The sequence below is a fragment of the Dermacentor variabilis genome, chromosome 10 (genome assembly GCF_050947875.1).
Source record: "Dermacentor variabilis isolate Ectoservices chromosome 10, ASM5094787v1, whole genome shotgun sequence".
In the NCBI taxonomy this organism is placed as follows: Eukaryota; Metazoa; Arthropoda; class Arachnida; order Ixodida; family Ixodidae; genus Dermacentor; species Dermacentor variabilis.
Window position 1 is genome coordinate 130,880,667 of NC_134577.1, and position 12,924 is coordinate 130,893,590.

A 12,924-nucleotide genomic window follows, 5' to 3' on the forward strand; every position below is an offset into this window, starting at 1 on the left:
TGCCACAATGTGATGTGCCATGTGAGGAAATAACAGTGCTCAACCCTCTCAGAAGTTATAAAACATGGTGCACAACAACGCCTCAAAGAAACACTTCTCCCTGTGTGTTCTGTGTACTACGCAGACAAACAGCAGTGGTGCACGCCAAGTAACGTTTAACATCAACTCACCGTGTTAAAATCAATCCACATCAACTCGAGTTAGCTTAAACGTTGAAGCAATTAAGCTTTAGCTGACAACATCACCGCTAATTATCATCAATCAAAGCATCCAGCACAAAAAACTTCGCTTACATCGATTCCCACAGTGCGTAGGATCTGCATATTTTTTTCGTTACAACATTTCAAAATAATGAACGATTTTTGGCAGTCCCGCGTGATTTGTTCTATGAAGGTTTGACTGCAGTTGCGAAGAAAGTTAGTGTTTGTAGGTTTCAGGTGCGTCTCTTGAACACACTGCAACTTTGGATTACAGTCGCCAACTGATTTTCCGGACTCCGAAAATTCGGACATGCTCGATTATTCGGTCTGCTTCGCGGCACCGCCATTCTCCCGATAGACTATAATGTATAACAACTGCGGAAATTTCTGACACTTTGCAACGTCTCGTCTGATTTTTCGGACACTCCTTGAGCCAATTCGATCGAGAGCGCCATTTTTGTTTTGAGCAGAGCCTCCTTGCTGCCCCACGAAGTGGCGCTACTGCAAATCCCTGCTCATCATCGTTTCTGCCTGGTTCGATAGAGTGGCTACAGCAATTCCGGTCTCAGTAAGCCATGTCAAGACAATCCAGCAGCTGATTTGTTTCTTTGTGCACGACACTGCGAGTAGGCCACGTTTTCCGTTTGTGAGACTGGTGTTGGCGTGACGGCGTGGTGGTGTTTGCTTTGTGTGATGTATCGAGGTTCCGGTGATCCAACACGGCATATGGAAACATCACGTCAAGTATCTAATGGCGCCGACAGTGCCCGCGCAGACTGCGCTGGGGAATGCCGGCAAGCGGGTGCCGGGAGGCCTAAGATTTGTCGCCTTCCGATGTGCTCCCTACTGACACGGAAAATGTTCTGCTGAGACCTGTGCAGTGGTTGCGTTGCGATTCCGGACACCGTCTCATTTGACAGTTTCACAGGTGCTGACACTGCTGTACTGACATGCGTAGAGCTCGATGACGGCGAGATGATTCGTCACGTTTCTGGTGCACCGCCGGACGATGACTCTTGAGTCTGAAGATGACGCATCATGTGCTACGCTGCCGTCACTGTGCTTTCAGCCGCCTATAGTGAACCTTCGCAGAATGCGAAGGTTGTGGGTTCGGTTCCCACCTGCGGCAAGTTGTTTTTTCATCCACTTTAATTTCCATTAATTTATCGTTTCTTCATTCCATTAAGCACAAGTAATTTCGCCTATGTTGTCGTTGGTGTGAGTGTTTGTTGGCTTCTCATAATATGATTAATAAAAATCAGGCCCCTCGGTTAACCCCCTTTCTTCTCGTTTATTGCATAACGAGGGTCTCGAATCCGGCAACATTGATGCCTTCAGGTAGCATATGTGGGTTTATTGACCAGTTGCCTTCACCCAAAAAGATCACGGTCTCGTGACGCCTGCAGCAGCAAGGACGTTCCACGTCCGCCGCCAAGGTCTGTGAGTGGTGGCGCTGGCGAACACTCCCAGGGTTCTACTAGTACATATAAATACCCAAGAAAGTGGATGGGGAAACAGCGTCGCGGTAGCTCAATTGGTAGAGCATCGCACGCGGAATGCGAAGGTTGTGGGTTCGGTTCCCACCTGCGGCAAGTTGTTTTTTCATCCACTTTAATTTCCATTAATTTATCGTTTCTTCATTCCATTAAGCACAAGTAATTTCCCCTATGTTGTCCTTGGTGTCAGTGTTTGTTGGCTTCTCATGATATGATTAATAAAAATTGGGCCCCTCGGTTAACCCGCTTTCTTCTCGTTTATTGCCCCCTGATGCGTCACATCAGCAAAAGTGTTCTTGGGCAGGTTGGGTATCCACCTGCGTGCCTCTTTGAAACATATGTTTTCCTTTATTTTAATTGCTACGATTTCCTTTTCTAATAAAGGGAAAATCAGAGATCTACCCGTTCGTAGCAATTTCTACAAAGGTACCTTGCGCGCTTCTGCAGAACTATTACGTCAATCTCCTTTTCTTTCAGGAATGATTAAAAGTGAGAGGGAAAGGCGACGATTGGAGAGAAAGATGGGGAATGGCAACTACTGATTTCGACCGGATGGCTTAGTCCGGAGGTGCAGTCTATGTCAAGCCGAGGCTAATGGTGTGTGTTGCTTCGGCCTTAAAGGTCCCAACACTCAGCATCGGCTCAGCCCCCAGGATCCTCTTTTTCCCAGACAAGGGTAAACCGTGCACGGTTCGACACAAGAAGGCCCAACCCTCGTGCGCTCAAATACGTGGTGTCGCAACACACCAAACGGCTGCAGACGCACACGTCCCTGCGGGGATTCAATCTTTAATTGACATAATGTTCTACAGCATGCCACATTACTCAGGAAGCCAGACTTTTGCAGCCAAACTGCAATCGCTTGAAATAAAATTTTCTTTAGACAAGGCATTTGGGAGTACTTACTGTTTAGTACTACAGTTGACTTCAGTTAGTTTGACCCTGACAAGACTGACGAGAGTGGTGCAAGTAAACAAGAGACAGAAAGAAAAGAACTGCCTGTTTGCATGTGGCAGTAGTATTTGGCTAACTGTGACACACTCCCCCTAATGGAGCACGCACTCACTATTTATGGATATATAGAGTGAAACTTGAGCTCCTACAAACACTGTAGAAATCAAGTGTGCATTCTTTCTTTTTCAAAGAAAAACATAGCATGCCTGCAATTCTGGCATTAAGGAAAAGGCCGAACAAGCAAGCTTTAACTTCACAGAAGGAAATGTTACTTAACCGATGTCGATCATCACTGTTGGATAGGACATCATTGTAGCCTGTGAAGAACCACGTCAAGTCGTCTTCCGTTTGATATTCTGAATTTATCAAGCGACTCCAGCACACTTTCACTAACCACTTTGCTAGTTCGTTTTTTATATACATGGTTTTCCAGAACATCAAGAACACGTAACATAAAGTATTGCTGCCAGCTTAACATGTAAAGTAACTTATCGTTTGAACGTACTTTCGTAACCTGGCTGAAAGCAGTGCATCATCATGCCATACGAAAACTCGTTCTGTCCCCATTCGTGCATCCATCCATGTCGGCAGGTTAAGCTGGTTCTGGCGTCAGGCTGCTGCGAATGCAGCAAATGCGGTTTTCATTTCGTATCGGATTGCACCGCCCATGGCATGCACTAGAATTGGGTACATACTGTAATATTTCATTGTGAGTTACTGTTTTAGCTTCATACTGTCACGTGGTAGTGAAGGTGAAGAACGCAGCCAAACTGGGAAAGGCGAAACTGGGGTTTTATTGGGCGAACTTGTGCCCTCAAAAACAGGCTACACTCAAACAACGGCGACAGCGGCGACCACAGTCGGTGATCGTCGAAAATCTTATTAGCGGGTCAAGCGCGTCGGCCTTTGTAGATCAGTCGTCGAATGTTTCAGAGTACAGTCGCCGACTTATTTTCCGGACTCCAAAAATTCGGACATGCTCGATTATTCGGTCTGCTTCGCGGCAATGCCATTCTCCCCATAGACCATGATGTATAACAACTGCCGAAAGTTCGGACACTTGCAACCTCTCAGAACTCAGGTGAAACAGCGCGAAAAAGACGAGGACACAAGGAAACAAATACCACAGACAAGCGCTGACTGTCTTACTTACTAATCAACCTCTCGTCTGATTTTTCGGACACTCCTTGAGCCAACTCAATCGAGAGCACTATGCACTGACTCTGGTGCATGGTTCGACTTGCTGAAGGCCATTTTTCATTTCATTTATTATCACCTTGAAGGCCCGAAGGCATTACACAAGGGCGGGCAATGCAAACACGTGCAAGAGTGGTTTCGTGCAAAAAAAAAAGGAAAAAAAATTTAAAAAATAAACATTGCTGATTTTGTACGACTTTAAACAATCAAAGAAAAAATTCGAATTGAAAGAAGTAATACGGCAATACATTCGCAATAAAAGAAACAAAAGAAAAAGACTAGGTGGGAGGGTTGACAAGGGTAGACTATTCCGAGTGGTTTATGATGGGTTCATGAACAATGTACACTGGGAACAGAAAGTTATTCAAAGTGATTTGTTAGGTATTCATGAAATTTTTTGCGGTCAGTACAGGTAACGAAATTGTCAGGAAGCGCATTCCAATAAACAATTGCATCAGGAAAGAAGGAAGTGGTCATGACAGATGAGAGGCCAGGTAAACATGCTTTGGCAGAGCTGTGACTTATGCGAGACTAAGTTCGTTGGTTGTTTACGAAGGTGGTGCCTTGACCGTGGATTGTAAAAAAAAGAGTGTAGCAAGCGAAGACGTGATATGACGCAGCGAGACTTCAGTGTTGGCAGACCTATTGTTTGCTTCAAAGAAGTGACACTAGTGTACCGTGGATAATGTGAAGTAATGAAGCGGGCGGCTCGGTGTTGAACGAATTCCAATGATGCAGCTAAGTAATCTTGAGATGGAAACCAGACAGCAGAAACAAATTCAAGTTGCGGACGGACAAATGTCACGTACGCCAACTTCTTTACCTCTGGAGATGCCTTCTTTAGATTTCTTTGTAGATACGCGAGTGAGCGCACAGCTTTGCGACATATTGTTTCGATATGTGTTATTCAAGAGAGTGATGACGTCAAAATAAGACCCAGGTACTTGTAAGATGAAGTGGCGCTGATGTTGACAGAGCTAATGCGATAAGTGGACTGAGAAAGACTGCGCTTTCGGGGAAAAGACATAGATTTGCATTTCGATAAGTTGATAGGCATGTGCCATTTTTCGCACCATGACGAGATGGCATCAAGGTCACGCTGCAGGCAAAGAACATCGTCAGAGGGGTTAACAGTGTTGTAAACTACGCAGTCGTCTGCGAAAAGTCGCAGTTTACAATGTATGCTAGTAGGCAAGTCGTTTACATAGATTAGAAATAATAAAGGGGACAGACAGGCGCCCTGAGGATCACCCGAAGTCACATGCGTAAGAGGTGAGCGGTGATTGTTTGTGGAAGTGTATTGTGTGCGCCCGGTTAGGAATTGTTCAATCCATCTGAGTAAGTTATTACAGATTCCAAGTCCAGATAGCTTTTGCAGTAAGAGCTTGTGAGGCACCTTGCCAAAGCTTTTGAGTAATCTAAGAAAACGGCATCGATCTGCAGGTTCCTGTCCATGATAAGCAGAATGTCGTGGGTGAATTCGGCGAGTTGGGAATCACACGATAAGTGTTTTCGGAAACCATGCTGAAATGGGCAGAAAAAGTTACTGCTTTTAAGGAATTTCATTAGGTTTGAGGCGATAATGTGTTCTAGTAATTTTGAGGGGATGCTTGTAAGGGAGATTGGGCGGTAATTGGTAAGGTTAGAGCGGTCACCTGATTAAAAATGGACAAGATATTAGCTTTCTTCCAGTCACCGGGAACGGTCCCCGTTTCTAGCGATTGTTTGAATAGTACGCAGAGTATTTGTGCTGATACATGAGAGGTGTTCTTCAGAAGTTTACTACTAATACCATCACAGCCAGCGGAAGATGATGGTTTAAGACTATTGATTAGGTTAAATACGCCCTCCGCGTATATGTCTAGGTCTGGCGTAGTTTGCACTGAAGAAGCAAGTGTGGGCAGGTAAGATACGTGAATGGGAGCAGTAAATACAGAAGAAAAGTAGTTATTTAGGGCGGTTGCGCATTCATCATTATGGATAGGCTCACTATCGAGGTCAACGAGTTCGATGGTGTTAGATCCATCTTTAGTGGAGAGCGTGCGCTGAAATTGATTAGGATTTGATTGGAGAAGGGAGAGTAGATCGTGACTGTTAAATTTATCTTTAGCTTGACTAACCTCCTGAATATACAGTTTTATGCATGCGCGATACCTTTCCCACGCTGCAGTCTTACTACTTTGATTTGCTTTTTTGTAGAAACGTTTTTTACGTTTAAGAAGAGATTTTACATGTTTAGTGAACCAAGGGTTGTTATAGTTTGATTTTGCGACAATAGTGGGTATGTACTTATATTTTAGCTTTAGCATTGCGTTTCTAAATAGCTCCCAGCTGGAGTTCACTGAGCGTGACGAAAAAGAGGTCTGAAATTTTTGCCAAAATGACTAGTCCACTGCTTATGGCCTCATAGTTACCTCTCTGGTAGTCAGAGATTAGTTTTTGGGTAGATGATTTCTTACTCAGTGGAAGACAAATAACAACGTGCAGGAGACAATGATCGTTTAAGCCAGGAATCGCAGTAATGGCGGAAATCTCGTCCGAGTGACTTGTAAGAAGTAAGTCGAGTATGTTATCGCCTCTAGTGGGGCATGCTATCATCTGCTGTAGGTTGAAATCTTCCGTTACTTCAAGAAACTGTATTGCTTCAGTAGAAAAGGTCCCTGTTGATACAGACAGCATAGTCCAGTTCAGGGGAGACGCGGGTCTTGAAATGACAAAAAAATCGCAAAAAAGCCGATTTTTGGAAAAGTGCATTTTCGCTACATTTATATATTCAAGAATCCCTCCGCGAAATCTAGAACATAAATTTTATTGGAAAATAAAAAAAACACGCTTATACGGGTCAGAGTGGCCGCGAAATTAGCAAAAATAATAACCAAAAATTTTCTAAATTCGTGCCATCGTCATTGCGAACGCGGTGGCCAGCAGCCACCATTTTGAGCTTGTTTGGAAGCTGCTTTCTTTGTGCACATTTTGCACCGGTTCAAAACGGCGTAGGTGAGAAGGAACCAACACTATCGCTTCATTTCTGAAGGATGCGCCTGTGCCGCTGATTGGCCATAGCACTCCTATTGGTCTTCGCTCCTTCGAAGTGGTCCGAGCCACTTCGCTCCTATTGGTCTGGCGCCGTTTGGGTGCCGATTCTCGCATTACCGACAGGCTGGTCGCCCTCGTGTGTGCTGCGTGTTTCTCTCTGTGGCTTTATTGCGCCACTGTGAGCGTTTGTTCAGCCGATCGCTTCTCGACAACGTTCGATAAGGTGTCTTTTTCACCACCCGAATGGCTGGAAGAGATTGTCGTCTGAAGACTACTACGCGGCAAGCGTTCGGCAAGGGGCGAAGGCGGCCTGTCATGCACCTGGTGTTGCCGGTTGCTGTCTACCTGAAGATTCTGCCGTATTGAGTCCCGAGCTGCAGCTCGGTACATCTAGAATCAACACTTCGTCTGCCCTAGCCTCGCGTGTTGGCACAGAATATGTAGATACAGTGCAGTTCACTTATAACGATATAGAGAAAGATGAAAAATATGATCGTTATAACCGATGATCGCTATATCTGGACTGAAGTTATCAAAAAAAAAATATTTTTTTTTAAACGCGGAACATACCTTTGCAGCTCCGAACTCCAATTCGCTACTTGCTCTAAAGAATATATGATGTAGACAGTAGGCCGTAAAAAAACAAACTTTATTTCTAGCGCCAATGACCGTGTCAATGGTTAGGCGCGCCGAAATAGTCCGAAATCTGCACTTGCTTTTGCGGCAGCTTCAGCTTCACAACCGCGGTGTGCATGGATTCCAGCTGCTGCGCGAACACTGGCGGCAATCCTTTAGCATGCATAACATCAATTAAGGAGTCGATCGACGACAGTGCACTTTGCATGGACATCGTGGTCGGGGTCAAGGAGCCACTGTCGATCTTGTTGTCACTGTCGCTGATGCCGTCGCCACCTTCCACAACTTTGCCGTCTGTCGAGACAGCACATCTTCGGCGATCGCCTAGTCGGTGACTTCATCGCAGAACGAGGCAGCACTGTCTGCAGTCAAAAACTCCTCCTTCGACACAACACCTGTGTCACCAGTAGGAACGAGCTCCCAGAGCTCGGTATGTCAGCGACTTCCACCGGGTCGGTCTCAGCGGGTTGGGGAAGTTCGTCCTTACGCACAAAGCCCGCCTTCTTGAAGCAATTGGTGATGAACCATTGGTAAAGCGCCTCTTCAATATCGGCGTACAAAGGGTCTCTAACCCTTTTCCGCTGATCGGCATGGCCGCCGATAGCTCCTGCCTTCACAATCGCGGTGCTCCCGGTTTTCAAGATGGTTGATATCGTTAACTGGACGAGCTCATACTTCTTCACGAGGGCGCTCACCTTGAAGCCGCATCGAGAGTCCTGCAAAATATCCATCTTCGTGTCAAGCGACACAGCTTTGCGCTTTGTCGGCGCCATCTTCTAACTGGGTTGAACCATTTGAACCGTTGGTTGCACGCTGCTCCGGTGGCGTCAGCCTGCTATCGCGAGAGAGACGCGGGACGGGCGCCACCGCGCCGCTTTGCTTGTCGCTTTTTTTTTCTTTCTCTCTTTCGGAGCGACTGTGGCCGACGCACATGAAGCAGCTAGCGCCATCTTGTGGCGCGCTGCGCCTACTCAGCTATTCTCCGGTGCGCGGGCGGGGCGAGACGCGCTGCGCGGTAATGGCGGCAGATACGAACTTACGGAGGTAAACATCACCTCGTCTCGACATCGTTCGTTTCAGGGAACTAAGCAACACAAGTGTTACGATTATTTGGCACGGAAAACGCCGTTCAGACTGCAAAATTTTGATCGTTATATCCGATATGCAGTGAATAACCTATCGTTATAAATGGTTTTTTTCCCCATAGACCTAATGCATAAAATGACACTCTCATGTCGACCCATCGTTATAACCGATATATCGTTATATGTGGTATCGTTATAATAGGACTGCACTGTACCATTTTCTTCACGACCAAAGAAAGTAGCAAGTGCGCAGCGATCGCCGATAACGCAAAAACTCGCCGGGCATCGCAGTCTGCCACGGAGCAAAAGTTTGAGCTGCTGAGTGTTGACACGAAATAGGACGTCAACGACAGCGGAACGGAATTTTCGATTGTGGATTTATCCGTGGTACAATACTTTTTTGGACTTATGCCGTGTCCTGTCTGCGGCAAGAAAAAGCTGATGCTTTCGAAGGACCGCGCCAAGGAGTACGGGCTCTGTGCCAAGCTTGTGCTGAAGTGCTCCGCGTGTGGCATGCGCGAAAGGATCATCGGAGGCTTGACATGTAGAACAAGGATCACACAAACAGAAATGCTTTGACAAACAAGCTTGCCTACAGACTCTGCCTACAGTCCTGGGCTTTTATAGGTCCAGGTGTGACCTGTGCTAAATGCACAATTGTGTGAGTGTGCAAGAGATATACATTTTTTTTATTTGAATTCTGGGATTTTACGTTCCAAAACCATGATATGATTCTGGATTAATTTTTAACCACTTGGAAGCGCTACTACACGAGTACATGAACTTTTTCGCATTTCGGTTCCATTGAAATGTGGTGACCGCCACTGGAATTTAATCCATATTTTCTGGTGTAGCCATAAACTTTGTGCAAAGGACATATTTTGTTGTGGCCATGTACTTTTAGCTGCTTTATTTGCATAGGGATGCCATTTGTGTGCCTTCTGTTCAACAAGGAACTAAAATAGAAATGTGTAGCTCGTGGTCCTAGCTTTCTGGCATTGCTTTCAATGACTATGCATGATGTTGCAACCAATATCTCAGTGTTATTTTTGCACAATGGCCGTATATATGTCATGAACTTGTTGCTGAAAGACAGGGCTACATAGTGATGCAATACATATTGCCATGTTGTTAGGCCATTCAAACTTGCAGTGAACTAAAAGTTCAAATTCGTTTTTCTCAGCTTCATTTTTTTGGACACCACACACGGCCTTACGGGGGATCTTCATATGTTCTTTCTAAGTACCAGCAAAATGTTTGGTATCAATATATTTGTGTCAAATGGATCTAGGCGGTGATGCTATTTATTTATTTTTGAAGTAGTTGGCTAAATTTTAATTGCCACTAAATACAAATGAAAATTAGCAAAAATATTGCAATTATGTTTACGTCTGTCTTCTTTTTTTGCGTTATAAGTGCACTGAGAACAATAAAAATAGTATCACCGGCTAGAGCTATTCTCCGACGTTCTGGCCATATACTTTGTTTGTGCTGTTGACAAAGTAAAGTTTTTGAAAAGTCCCGTAAGAAATTGACTGAATTTCTGTATTAAAAACTTCGCATCATTTGTTCTAATGCAGATATACAAAATCTAATTAGATACTTGCAATCAGCAGAAAAAACTGAACAATGCTGTTAAATATCATCCAGTTCACACTAAAATTAACAAAATTGGTTTTGGAACCCGTGTCTCCCCGTCTGGGGGTAATTAAAATCTCAGAAAAGAAAAACCGGCACATTCGGCAGCTTGTGTTTAATGTTTGCTAGGGATTGGGAAAGCAAATCAATGAAAGCTTGCTGTTTATCAGGTGGTCTATAACAAATGCCAAAAACTGTTCTTATCGTATCGTATTGACACATACCCATGAAAGTTCAAGGTTACTATCGTGACATATTAGGTAAGATGATAATATCTTTCTAACAGCGATAAGAATGCCTCCTCCCCTTCGGCCTTGTCTATCGTTACGGTATAATGTGAAGTTAGTGGTAGAGGGAAAAACTTTGTTATCGTCTATGTCCGAGCTCAGCCCCGTTTCTGTTAGCAGGATGATATCGGATTCTGTGTCGCTAATATAGCTGTATAACTGATCTCGCTTTGGCACTACACTTCGTATGTTAGTGAACGCTATGTTGAAATTCAAAAACTTAGGCAGCCTTTTGGGAGTGGAACTTGAGCTAGTATTTTTGAGGCATCATTTGGTCAAGACCATGGGTGTACTTACAGAGTTTATAGTTCCCGTGTACGCATGACGCATTGGTGGTGTGCATTCCTCAACTTTAGAAGACGCGATGTCATAAAAAAACACTTATTACCAATATGAAGTTTATCGAAACTGAGTTGGAATGCACATTTGGTAGCGAGTTGGCATGGTGGTGTTTGCTTTGAGAGCTGTGTCGAGGTTCCAGTGATCCAACACAGCATACGGAAACATCACATCAAGTGTCTAATGGCGCCAACAGTGCCCGCACAGACTGCCGGCAAGTGGGTGCCGGGAGGCCTAGGATTTGTCACCTTCCGATGAGCTCCCTACTGACGTGGAAAAGGTTCTGCCAAGACCTGTGCAGTGGTTGCATTGCGATTCTGGACACCGTCTCATTTGACAGTTTCACAAGTGCTGACACTGCTGTACTGACATGCGCAGAACTCAACGACGGCGGCTTTCAGCCGCCTATAGTGACCGTACGACCCTCTCCGAGATTCAGGCTTTTCTGATTGCGTGTAAATGGAACAGCGTGCAACGGCGTATTCACGATTTCTTCAAGCCTACTGCCGAGCCCGAATAAGTGCGTGGAAATAAAGGATTTCATTTTTTTTTTTTTTTTTTTTTCTTAATCTGCTTTTTCGGACACCTGTTTATTCGGACATTTTGGCAGTCCCCGTGAGGTCCGACTAAACGGTCGGCGACTGTAATCGCTGGGACCCGCATGCCTTCCACAAAGTTCTACGCCCTTCGCGTTGCGCAGACATGCAATCAGATTACACAAGGTTCGGGGACAACAGACAGCAGATAGAAGCATCGACAACGTTCTAGAAACTTCCGATACATGTAGACGCATCCTGCGCTGCGCGATAACATTTCGTGGACAGTAAAAGCGCTCCCCTGTAAAAGATAAACAAGTTAACATGTCAATACTCTCTCAGATGCAGGCCATAAATGGGCGTTTCATGTCGCCGCAGCATTGTCGTTCATACTGGCCGCATCAATTACAGTGACAATGACATCGAGCTGCGTGATGAGCAAGTGGCACAATGCTTATGCATACTTAGAGTACTCCCAGAAGAGTTCCTGTATGAATTTTTTTTCTTCATTCCGCCAGTGTGTTTGCGGTAGTGGTGTTGTCGTGGCGTTCAACAGTCTCTGCTGCAGCGAGTCATGTTTATGTTATCGAGACATCGACGTCGATGTTGTTACATCCACAGAGTTCTTGGATAGCGACATTGTTGCCGCCGTCACACCTCGCCCATCTTAAGGCGAAAGTGATGACAGCGACGATGTGGAAGTGCATGACGCCCCTTATTATCTTATGCGGCATGTGCTTTGAGCGTCATGCAAGCTTTCGCAGAGAAGCGGGGCCTTGTCGAAAAACTCGCTCACAGCCTTACTGAAGTTTGAAGATGTCGCGGCAAGGACACCACAGCGGCAAGTGAAGATCGCCGATTTATTTCTGCCTACCCTCAAATAAAGGCTGTCCAAGTGTTTGAGAGCATGTTCATGTAGTTCTTTTCCGGCTGGTAAGTAGCTTATAAATTGGCATTGGCGGTTAATTCATACATTGTTTAGTGTGTACCTAAATGTCGTTTCTGGCCAACTACATATTAACGAGATTTGACTGTACTTCACTTTTCATACCTTTTTGTCGATAGAACACCATGTGTGTAGAACCTCAATGAAACGAAGTGAGTTTAATACAATACAAAAAAATTTCACTGCCGCCGCAAAGGGATGCCAAGACAGTAAATGGAAACTACCATGGACTGTGATGGTCAAATGATTGAATTACAAGCAGCTACTTGCGAACGCACCTCTCAAATGGTGCGCCGTGTGACAAGTGCAGCCACCGAAGTACAGCTGCATGTTTCATATAAAGTCCAAGTGCGATAAGATCCTATCGTGTCCCGTGCACTGTGTGCTTTAGATGCGAGTGAAAATGTGTGAGGGAGAGACAAGAAAGACGGTGGCTTCAGGAGTGCCACCTTCCCGCACGAGCATATGGAAAGAGGGACAGGGGAGCGAGCTGGCAGTAACACAATCTGGCATGCGTATGGGGCGGAGAGGTAAGTAATTTTGCACGCGCCTCGATTTCTGGCACGCGTCTCGA

General features: G+C 45.2%; 1 protein-coding gene and 1 non-coding gene across 2 annotated transcripts in view; one reads left to right on the forward strand and one right to left on the reverse strand.

Moving 5' to 3' along the window:
• Window positions 1-12,924, reverse strand: part of LOC142560961 (myb-related protein B-like) — a 315,010-nt gene that overhangs the window by 181,432 nt on the left and 120,654 nt on the right. The window lies entirely within an intron of this gene.
• Window positions 1,720-1,792, forward strand: TRNAP-CGG (transfer RNA proline (anticodon CGG)). Its single transcript has one exon. It is a non-coding gene; the product is annotated as a tRNA-Pro (tRNA).